This window comes from Ziziphus jujuba, chromosome 11 (assembly GCF_031755915.1).
Source record: "Ziziphus jujuba cultivar Dongzao chromosome 11, ASM3175591v1".
Classification (NCBI taxonomy): Eukaryota; Viridiplantae; Streptophyta; class Magnoliopsida; order Rosales; family Rhamnaceae; genus Ziziphus; species Ziziphus jujuba.
Genome location: NC_083389.1, coordinates 3951501 through 3961789, shown reverse-complemented (window position 1 = coordinate 3961789; position 10289 = coordinate 3951501). Strand labels below are relative to the sequence as shown.

Here is a 10289-nt window from a genome sequence, read left to right as displayed (position 1 = left end):
ATGAACAACAGTATCGGGGGTTTGTATCCTTCCTGGCCCACAACTAGCCAAAAAGGGAAGGTCCTTTCCCTTTGGGGGTGGGAAAAACATGATCGAGATTGTGGACCCCAAGCAATGGAATTTGGGCATGGGTCTTTTGTCGAAATGGAACGACCTTACTCTTCCTTTTTATTTATCATTAATGGTGGATAAATTAAATATAATATACCCGGCCCCAAGCCTGAATCAAACATTTTTTTTTTGTTTTATGGCTCGTAATTCTTCCTCAACCAGTATGGGGCAGAATACCTAAGAAAGTACAAGTATTAGTAGCATAGCAAAAATATGTTCCTTGCCATTAATATATTTGCTTGCGGTAATTATGGCCTCCCAAGCAAATCGATGACTGCATCTTTGATGCATTTGCTAGTACATCTGAAAATTCTTAATTGGATAGTTGTAAATAGCCCCAGACTATGGAACAAAGGATTATCTCAGACCTACGCCGAGGTATTGATGGTGATTCTCAAATATCGCATAATGGAATGTGATATGATAAGATAGAATGCAATAGAAATAAAGACACAGAGAATGAGTTACCTACTCTTAACGGTCAAAGCGAACCCTTTCCTTCTGAATTCTTTAATTCGGAATGAATCAAATCTCCCTAAGTAGGATTCGAACCTACGACCAGTCAGTAAACAGCCGACTGCTCTACCACTGAGCTACTGAGGAACAATAGGAGATTAGATATGATATAGTTCAATTCCCATTCTCAACCTATGACCAATATAAGCTCGAAGCTTCCTTTGTAACTCCTAGAACTTCTTCGTAATGGCTCCATTCCATGCCTCGTTCCATCCATATCCCAATTCCATTCATTTAATATCCCTTTGGTGTCATTGAGATAAGAGATGTCGTTTCTAGTCTATCTCTTTCTATTGCTATATATATATGGAAATTTTAAAAATCTTCATATAATAAACAAGAAATTGCAATAGAAAAGAAAAAAGGGAGGTTTGTGATGATTTTTAAATCTTTTATACTACATAATATAGTATCCTTATGCATGAAGATAATCAATATGGTCGTTGTGGTCGGACTCGATTATGGATTTCTGACCACATTCTCCATAGGGTCGTCTTATCTTTTCCTTCTCTAAGCTCGCATTATGGAAGAAGGAGAAGAAGGAATCGAGAAGAAAGATCAGCAACAATTGATTTTATTACGGGATAGCTCATGATGTTCATATTGATTTATTATATGCCTCTGCATCTAGCATTGGGTAGACCTCATACAATAACTATCCTAGCTCTACTGTATCTTTTGTTTCATTTCTTATGGAACAATAACAAACAATTTTTTTGATAATGGATCTACTAACAAAAATTCAATGCGTAATCTTAGCATTCAACGTGTATTCCTGAATAATCTCATTTTTCAATTATTCAATCATTTCATTTTACCAAGTTCAATGTTAGTCAGATTAGTCAACATCTATATGTTTCAATGCAACAACAAGATGTTATTTGTAACAAGTAGTCTTGTTGGTTGTTAATTGGTCACATTTTATTCATGAAATGGGTTGGGTTGGTATTAGTCCGGATACAGCAAAATAATTCTATTAGATCTAATGTACTTATTAGATCTAATATGTACCTTGTGTTAGAATTGAAAATTTCTATGGTTTAAATCTTTAGTATTCTCTTATTTATTACCTGTGTCTACTATTTAGGCATAATACCACCACCCATTGTTACTAAAAAACTGAAAGAAACCTCAAAAATGAAAGAAAGGGGGGAAAGTGAGGAAGAAGCAAATGTAGAAATAGAAACAACTTCATAAACGAGGGGGACTAAATAGGAACAAGAGAAATCCACTGAAGAAGATCCTTCTCCTTCCCTTTTTTGGGAGGAAAATGAGGATTCGGACAAAATTGATGCAACACAAGAGATATGAGACACGCTATAAACATAGACCCATTTATGAAACTTATTATATGGATGTGGATGAAAATCAAGAAAATTCAAAGTTAGAAATATTTACAGGAAAAAAAAAGATCTACTTTGGGCTGAAAAACCTCTCGTTAATATTCTTTTCTACTATAAACAATGGAATAGGCCATTTTGGTATATAAAAAAAAAATCAATTTGAAAATATTTTTTTTTTTATATATGTCAAAGTGATGGAAAAGAAAGAATATCTTTTACATACCCACCCAGTTTGTCAACTTTTTTGGAAATGATACAAGGAAAGATGTCTCTGTTTACAGCAGATAAACCCTCTTCTGCTGAATTATAAAATAATTGGACTTATAGCAATGAACAAAAAAGAAAAGACCTAAACAAAAAATTTATAAATAGAGTCAAAGCTCTAGATAAAACTTTAGATAGGATATTTTTTGTTTGGGATATACTCGAAAAAGAGACTAGATTTTGTAATGATAATCCTCAAAATGAATACTTACCTAAAATATATGATCCTTTTTTGAATGACCCCTATTGGGGACAAATCACAAATTTTTTTTCAACTACAATCCTAAATGAAACTTCCAGAAAAAAAAATAATATTAACATAGAGGGTTTTTGGATAAATAAGATTCATAGTATCCTTCTTATTTTTAATTACCTGCAATTTGAACAGATAAAAAATCCATTTGTAAAAAACAATTAACAGCAAAAATTTTATATTTCTTGAACTTATTGAAAAACCACCATCAAGTTTAAAATTTTAAAGAGCTTTCTTTACTTCTCGAAGAAGAACAAATAAAAATTGATTCAGAAAATAACAAAAAAAATTATAAATTTCTATTTGATGCAGTTATAAAAGACCCTAACGATAAAAAAATTAGAAAAAAACCTATCCAACGAAAATAAATTAGTAAAAAAGTTCCTCGATGGTCGTACAAATTACTTAATGATTTGGAACAACAGGAGGGAGAAAGCGCAGAGGGGGTGGAAATGGAATATGAGATTCAATCATGAAAATCCAAACGTGTAGTGATTTTGACTGATAACCTACAGACTGTTGATACTAATACCAAAGATACTAATAATCCCGATGAAATAGAGGAAGTGGCTTTGATACGTTATTCATAACAACCGAATTTTCATCAAGACATAATAAAAGGTTCTATGCACGCTCAAAGATGCAAAACAGTTATTTGGAAACTCTTTCAAGCAAATATACATTCACCCTTTGTTTTGGATAGAATCGAAAAATGATATATTTTTTTTCTTTTGATATCTTTAAGCCGATGAATATGTTTTTTAAAAATTGAATGTGGAAAAGCACAAAATTAACAATTTCAGATTATACAGAGAAAAGCCAAAAGGCACTGAGAAAAACAAAGAAAAAGATAAAATAGAAGAAGACAAAAGACGAGAAAAAGCATGTATAGAAATAGCATAAGCATGGGATAATATTATATTTGCTCAAATACTAAGAGGTCTTGTGTTAATAACCCAATCTATTTTTAGAAAATATATTCTATTACCCTTGTTGAAAATAGTTAAAAATATTATACGTATACTACTGTTTCAATTTCCCAAATGGTCTAAGGATTTAAAGGATTGGAATAGATAAATGCATATTAAATGCACTTATAATGGTTTCCAATTATCAGAAACAGAATTTCTGAAACACTAGCTAATAGACGATATTCGAATAAAGATCCTATTTCCTTTTGTTTGAAACCTTGTCACAAATCTAAGCTATACAAAACTTAAAATGCTATAATGAAGAAGAAAGGATAAAAAAATGATTTCTGTTTTTTAACAGTTTGGGGAATGGAAATTGAACTGCCTTTTAGCTCTCCCTAAAACCACCTTTGAGTTGTTGAACCTATTTTTAAAGAACTCAACAAAAAAACTAGAAAATGGAAAAAGAAGCATTTTCTAGTTCTAATAATTTTACAAGAAAAAACAAAAAATTTTCTAAATATTTCAAAAGACATAAAAAACCAGTTTAGTGAAATCATTCTATTTCTAAAAGAAATAGTAAAAGAACTCGAAAAAATAAATCCAATTGTATTATTTGGCTTCAGAGAACTAGAAATATATCAATTAAGTGAAACTAAAAAAGAAAAATATTCAATAAGAAATAATACAAAATGAGTTCTAACAAAAACAAAATGAGTTATAATGATAAAAGATTAGAATCGCCAAAAAATATTGGGCAGGTATTAAAAAGAATAAATGCTCGACTAATCCGTAAATCACATTATTTTATAAAAAAAATTTTTCATTGAAAAGATATACATAGGTATCCTTTTAGGTATCATTGATATTCGGAATATTAATGCACAAATATTTCAGGAATCAACAAAAAAAAAATTCTTAATAAATATATTTACAATGATAAAGATATTTCTAATTCTAATAATGAAACAAATCAAAAAATAATTTATAGAAAAAATAAAAGTCTAATTCACTTTATTTCGACTATAAAAAAGTCCCTTTCTACTATTAGTAATAAAAGCACACAAACCTTTTTTTTACTTATCTTACGTGTCACAAGTATACGTATTTTAAAAATTATCATAAGCCTTAGCCCTTAACATATATAAGTATGAAATAAAGAATTATTTTGGTGGAACACAAAAACTATTTCATTTCAAATGAAGACATTATTCTCTTCGAAATTTGGGAATAAATCAATGGAAAAATCGGTGAAAAGGTCATGATCAATATGATTTATCTCCGATTACATGGTCTAGCTTAGTACCACAAAGGTGGAGAAATAGAGTCAATCAGTGCTCTATAGCTTAAAATAACCATTTAAAGAAATGCAATTCATATGAAAAGGAAAAAAACCTATTAATTCACTATGTAAAACAAAAGAATTTGGAAGCCACCTCATCACAAAAGGAAACAGAGAATTTTTAAAAACACTATAGATATGATCTTTTAACATATAAATTTATATCATCTAAATCTGTTATTTATGAAGATTAGAAGAACTCATCTATTGATCAACTTCCTTTTATAGTACCTACCCCCATGGGAAGTCGAATCCCCGCTGCCTCCATGAAAGGGAGATGTCCTGAACCACTAGACGATGGGGGCATACTTGCTCGAGCGCCATCATACTATGCTCATAGTATGAATAGTTTTTTGAAATTGTCAATATACAATATAATAGAATGGGAATGGTATGACTCAATACAAAGGATAACACTTTTCAGTGAGTAGTTGTTCTACCGAAAAGGGGACTAAACCCGATTCTTACGCTTTCATTCATTGATTGACTCATTGTTAAGATTAGGCGGGCATATCTCTACCTCAAACTAAGACAGGAAATTCAAATAAAAAAAATGATAAGTTATTGAATTTTTTGAATTTTTTTCTCTAAATTTCTTTTTTTTGGTTAAGAGGATAGGTCGAATCTCTTTATCAACAATTGCTTCGATAAAATATTTCGGAGCTATGTTGAATTGGTAGGTACATGTATCAATCAAATGAATTTCATTATAATGGAAAATAGTGAAAAGAAATTAAGGTCAGCCGGTTAAAACCAATTCTTGCATTGATATGTATCAAATCCAATATCAATAAACCTTTTGTTACATACACTTACTAGTATATACTATACTCACTATGTAAATCAAATTGAGCATTCCTCAATGACCCACTATGCGTCTAAGATATATCTATTAGATAGACTATAATGTATACAGGTATAAGATATGTCTGCAGACATATAACATATAATAAGTATATACAATAGACTCATCGTAACTAGAGGCTTATTCAGGAGTTTGAGTAAACGAGCCCTTTTAACTCAGTGGTAGAGTAACGTCGTGGTAAGGCGTAAGTCATCGGCTTAAATCCGATAAGCGGCTTTGGTTTTTCCATAAAAATCCAATGGCAGTATTCATATTTATAGAGATATTGTTGCCATTTGTAATAAAAAAGTAACAAACCATAAAATGTGATTGTAATATAAGTAATTTTTATATTTAAATTCTATTAAATACTAATGAAGTGTAGTAATTTCTAGTAATTATAGTTATAAAGTTGAACATTTGTTATTATGTTTATTATATTGTTATAAATATTATAATGCTAAGTTTATAATGAATAATGCTAAGTTGTCTACTTGAATCTCCAAATATTCCTATTACTTTAGTCTATTATTCCAATAAAATCAATTAGAAATCAAGCAAAAAAAAAAGTAAGTGGACCTAACCCATTGAATCATAACTATATCCACTATTATGATATTAAAAGATTTATTCCAAGCACAACATACATAAAAGGCGTTTAAAATACATTTCTTTGATTCCAGCACACAAGACAAGATCACTTTCTATTTTATTATATATATTTCATAAGTTATAAGTATCTATTTTAGATACTTAGATAGATATCTATCAGATCATGGTTTCATGTAACAAATATTTCCATCCATATGGATACAAACAATATTTTTATTCCAATAATCAAATGGAAAATGATGCAAGAAAGAAACTTTTATCTATGATCTCCTATTATTAAATTCAATACCCTATTAATTTCATCAAAGATAAATAATAGAATAAAATAAATAGAACAGGAATTTTATTAAAAGAAAATGAAAGACTAAAATAGAAAGTAATAAAATATATGATATTGTAGTAGTTTAAGACATACAAATTCTTATTTTTATTAATTTTCCCAATGGGACTCAAAAATAAGATTAGTATATGGAACGGGAGGAATATATCTGGGGATCTATCAGTAGCAAGAAAAGGGATCACTTGTTTCTTGAATAGTTCTTTTCAAATTAAATAAAAAATGCATCTATCTGATTGATGAGTCATAAGACAATTCATGGTTCAAGTGGTTATTAAGAATAGGAAAGGATAGCCAAATTAAGTTCAGGGATTTTACTTTACTAGGTCCTGCTAGAAACCAATAAATTTTTTTATATTCGAAACCTTTTCAAAAGAAGGGGTCGTAGATGAGAAATCAAATCATACATAAATGATAGAATCCCCAATGTTCTGAAAATGCTACAAGGTGCTCAAAAAAGGTTGAAGTAGTTGAATAGGAGGATCACTATGACAATAGCCCTTGGTAAATTTACCAAAGATGAAAATGATTTATTTGATATTATGGGTGACTGGTCACGAAGGGACCGTTTTGTTTTTGTAGGTTGGTTTGGTCTATTGCTCTTTCTTTGTGCCTATTTCACCTTAGGGGGTTGGTTTACAAGTACAACTTTGTAATTTCATGGTATACCCATGGATTAGCAAGTTCTTATTTCGAAGGCTGCAACTTCGTAACCGCCGCAGTTTCTACTCCTGCTAATAGTTTAGCACACTCTTTGTTGTTACTATGGGGCCCTGAAGCATAAGAAGATTTTACATGTTGGTGTCAATTAGGTGGTCTGTGGACTTTTGTTGCTCTTCATGGTGCTTTTGGACCATTAGGTTTAATGTTAATTGAACTTGCTCGATCTGTTCAATTACAACCTTATAATGCAATCACATTCTCCGGTCCAATTGCGATTTTTGTTTCTGTATTTCTCATTTATCCGCTAGGTTAGTCTCATTGATGGGGGTTGCTGGGGTATTGGGTGTTACTCTGCTATGCGCTATTCATGGTGCTACTTTATTTGAAGATGGTGATGGTGCAAATACATTCCGGGCTTTTAACCCAACTTAAGCTGAACAAACTTATTCAATAGTCACGACTAACTGCTTTTGGTCCTAAATCTTTGGGGTTGCTTTTTCCAATACACATTGGTTACATTTCTTTATGTTATTTGTACCTGTAACTAGTTTATGGATGAGTGCTCCTCTAGCAGTTGGTCTAGCCCTAAATGATACGAACCTAGGACGACCTCCTCCTAAACCCGTATTATATTAGCCCAGATCTTAATTAAGTTTAAGTTCTAATGGAATTGACCTAAAACCCTAACCAACCTGTGGTTAGAAACCTTGGTATAATGTAGACGCCATAATAGGGGATGGAGATCCTATTAATAAGTCAAGATAAAACAACCAATTCTCTAATGGTGTTTTAGGTGTTCTCAAAGAACAAAGAGATAATTAATGTCACAAGTATTTTCTTAATCAAATCAAAGTTTTATTCTTATTGAAAAATAAGCCTTTAAATAGGCTTTGAAAGATACAAAATAAACCCTAAAAACCCTAGGAAAAACCAGCCACACAATGAAGAGTTCTAGCTTGATCGAATCTTTCCTTTTCCTAATCTAATTAATTAATTCCCTTATTTTCAATTAGGAATTAATTAATTTACAAACAAAATAATAAAATAAAAACTTTCCTAAACTTATTTGTCCAGCAAATAAAGGAAAACCCAAAAAGAAAAGTCAAACGCAAATCAGAAAACGAGTTGACTAGTTTGGCAACTAAGCTAACTTATGTTTGATGTCCGAGCTAACTTATGTCTGCCTAATGTCCGAGATAACTTATGTCTGTCCGAGCTAACTTATACTAAGCATTATTTATTCCACTAATATTTGTTTTTGGAATATATTCATAGCCATCTAGAATTAACATTGATCGTCAAGTTCACTTTATCATAATAAACATAAAACTACAATGACCTTGTATCCAGTGTGTTTTCTTATAGCATGATCCTTTAGGTAGGTGATAGCAAGGTAGTGAAAGGCCAATGTCAAGAGCTGCTAATATATATTTTTGTATCATATAAAAATTACATGTATGTACATATACTTTAAAAAGAATAAGGATAGCAATTTCCAGCTTACTAGGCATTAAATTATGGCTAAACTTTGTGATATAGAGTTATCTTGCAACCTATTATTTTAAATAGAATGTGGACAATATCCCTGCATTTGGTTATTTCAATTGCTCTGCCACATGATTTTTGGGCTAAAGTTCGTGTAGATGCACTATTTTTATGGTTTTTGCCATAATAATAAATTAGTTTTTTCAATCTTATTGGATGGTAAGTCAAAAGGAAAAAACCACCTCATCCATGAACAACCAAACTATAATTCCAGGAAATTACATATAAGCTTAGAGATTATGAAAATCAAATAGGATTTGAAAATGTAATTTGTATAGGTCATAGTAACAAAAAGTATTCACATAATCCTATATATGTTGCAATAAGCTATAAGTTGTTCCAACAAAAGAATGCAGGTTACTTATATTTGTTTTCCTAGTGACTCATCATGTAGTTTGGTATGAACCCAAAAATAAAAATTTGATATATTTTTCAATATTTACAGTACTATAACTCTGTCATTTATAGAAAGACACCACAAAATCAGAAAGAAAATGTCTCTTGCCAAGAATGCATTCCTTAGGTCATGAAGAACCTTTTCCCTCTCAGCTCATCATATCCAGCTTCTTCCCCATCTAGCTCCTCAATCCAGTTGCTTTTGCTTGACATACTTATTAGAAATTTGATATTTTGATAAATATCAAAATATATAAATATATATTAGATATATAGATTTATAAGTTTTGACTATAAAAAAGAAATATTGAAAAATATTCGATAGAGATAAGAGAAAGTAAGCATAAGCAGGTAGCGGGGAATCGAAACCGCATCGTTAGCTTGAAAGGCTAGGGGTTATAGTCAACATTGATTCATCATTGTTAACGTCTCCAATTCAAAACCAAACATGAAACTTTGGTTTCATTCGGCTCCTTTATGAAAGATAAATAAATTTCCAGATATCAATGAAGTTAAAAAAAATTCGACCCATAACATCTATGTCAGCTTTTCAGTCTCAATGCATTCAAAATGACCCGCTTTTTAGATGATCCTTGTAGAAAAGAGGGGATTATAACAATCTTTCTAGTTACTTCATTCTCTATTTCTATTTGAAAGAATCCTTAGGAAAAGGATTTGTTTCCACCGAGCTAAAACAATTTTTTGATGTCTCTAGTAAACCAAAGTCATTGTTTAATTAGTTATTTTGTTTCAATTGTCCCTATACAAAAAAGAAAAATTGAAGATTTAGTTACGATTAGAAATACACTTTCTGTCTTTATCCATGGATACTTTACTCATACTTATTCAATTGGAAATATCAATTGATCCAATTAAAAAAAAAAATTATGTTTCGTAATTTTATAATCAAAATTTTCAATTTCTAATTGATTATTGGATACAAATCACGAGAATGTATACTCTTCCTCGAATTTTTCATTGAAAGGTAAAGGATTTAATCCTTTTAAGACATAAAGTTTTTGCTCCAAATGGAATATTAATCAAACCAAGAGACCCCTTAACTATTCGGTGGTTAATTGAACGAATCGCACTTTTACCACTAAACTATACCTACTCAAATTTGATTATTGTATATAAAAGGACTTTTTGTCG

At 30.6% G+C, this 10289-nt stretch overlaps 1 non-coding gene across 1 annotated transcript; it reads right to left on the bottom strand.

The window, feature by feature from the left end:
- Positions 1 to 642: 642 nt before the first annotated feature.
- On the bottom strand, positions 643 to 714 carry TRNAN-GUU (transfer RNA asparagine (anticodon GUU)). Its single transcript has one exon. It is a non-coding gene; the product is annotated as a tRNA-Asn (tRNA).
- Between the last annotated feature and the right edge of the window lie 9575 nt (positions 715 to 10289).